Consider the following 2073-nt stretch of genomic DNA (forward strand, 5'->3'; position numbering starts at 1 on the left):
GGAGTGTCTGTGGGGAGCCTTGAAATCTCAGAGGGCAACATAACCAGAAGAAGGAAAAAAAAAAATCCACAGAATATGTGCCTAACCACAACTACCAGTGGAGAAGCAGCTCAGATGACCACATCTGCCAGCAGCAAATGGGGGCTGGGCAGGGAGGTATGGACTGCATCATCCATCTTTAGGGTAAGGAACAGGCTTGAATGCCCTGAGGAAAGTCTGAGGGGGCTAATCTGACATAGCAACCCAAACTGTGGGATTGCCAGAGAGGAAAAAAAAAAAAAGGACATTTCTCACTAAAGTCTCTAATGCTGCACAGTGACCCCTGGTGCACACAGAGACCAAAGGATTGTGCCCTGGTGAATACCAAAGGAGAGCAAGCTGGCTGCCATTTAGGACCCTCTATCCCTGGAAGCAGAGAGGCAGGTGTGCCACAGTCAGAGCTGGAAGTCAAAGGGCTACTGCAATCTCAGCCCCTGAGACCGCATTTCCCGCCAAACTGTGAGCAGGCTGCAAGTTGTTAACCACATCTTCCTGGGATCCTGGTGGTTCACATCAGACAAGAATGTAACAGCCTGAGATCAGCTCCCCAGAGGAGACATATGGCACACCTGGGACTGTGCTCATGGTGCACCCGAGAAACAAAGAAGCTGGGACTGGGGAGGTGAATAAGATGCACAGCCCACCTGGGACAGTCCACTCGCCAAGCACCCAGTTGCCTCAGTGGCTTGGACCTGTGAAGGGCTCAAAACGCACAGCCCATATGGGTCTGTGCCCTCATGGAACACTCAAGAACCTGTGCAGTTTAAGCCTTGAAAGTGCACAAAACATAGGGCTCTCTTGGGATAGTGCCCTCATGGAACACCCTGGAATCTGAGCAATGTGGACCCAGGAAGTACATGCAACCTTGAGCTGTGGCAAACCCAGTGTGGTCCATCCAATATAATCACTCCCCACACATGCCAGTAGTATTTATTTGCAGTGTCCCTCCCTTTCCACAAACAGCTGAACACATGACCATGAATAAATGGTCCCTTTCGCCCCCTCGTGTCAGGGTGGAAATTACACACTGAAGAGACTTGCAAACAGAGGACGCCAAAATAAACAAAGAAGAGGGACCTGCCATGGAAGTGACAGGTGCAACAGTTTAAAACCCTGCAGTAAATGCTGAGACTGTAACTATAGACCTTGAGAACAACTACAAGCTAGAAAAAGGGACAATCTGACACTGAACTGACTCCACATTGCCCACAAGAGCGCCAGAGAAATTCCTAGGTGTATATTTACTGTTATCACTTTTTAGTTTTTAAAATTTTTAGTTCTTTATTACTCCTTTATCTTTCATTTTTATAGCCTACTGTTAACTAAGGGGGAAAAAAACTATATTTTAAAACAAACTCCATATATATTTTTAAATTTTTGTGATCAATTTTGTTTTATACTTTTTATATTGTATTTTTGAGCATCTAACCTGTATTCTAGGTTTTTAATCTTTGCTTTTTAATATTTGTTAGCAATTTTGTACCTTCAGTATCCTCTAATCTTCAGTATCCATTTTCACTTAGGGATTTGATTATAAACTTGATTTATCTTTCCCATTTTGACTCTCCCTTCGTTCCCCCGGGTCACCTCTATCTTCCTCCTCCCTCTTCTTGTCTCAATATAACTCTGTGAATCTCTCTGAGTGTTCCTGGCTATGAGTTGTTTCACTATTAACCTAGGGGATTTATCTTCTATGATGTATGGATGGAGAAGTCTTGAAGCTACTGTAAGAAGGAGACTGAAACACAGATGCAGGAGGCTCAACTCCAGAACTTCAGAACATTAGAGACTTCTGACTCCAGGGAGCATTAATAGACAAGAAGCCACCCAAAAGTATCCATACATATACTGAAACCAAGCTCCACCCAAGAGACAGCAACTTCCAGTGCAAGATACACCATGCTAATTCTCCAGCAAAATAAGAAGATAACACTGGATATTGAAAGATGGGCTGCCCATGGCCATACCAAGCCCAGCAGAAACCACAAAACAAACTATTGGACACTTCATTGCACTCCAGAGAGAAGAGATACA

This window comes from Ovis canadensis, chromosome 15, assembly GCF_042477335.2.
Source record: "Ovis canadensis isolate MfBH-ARS-UI-01 breed Bighorn chromosome 15, ARS-UI_OviCan_v2, whole genome shotgun sequence".
Lineage (NCBI taxonomy): Eukaryota > Metazoa > Chordata > Mammalia > Artiodactyla > Bovidae > Ovis > Ovis canadensis.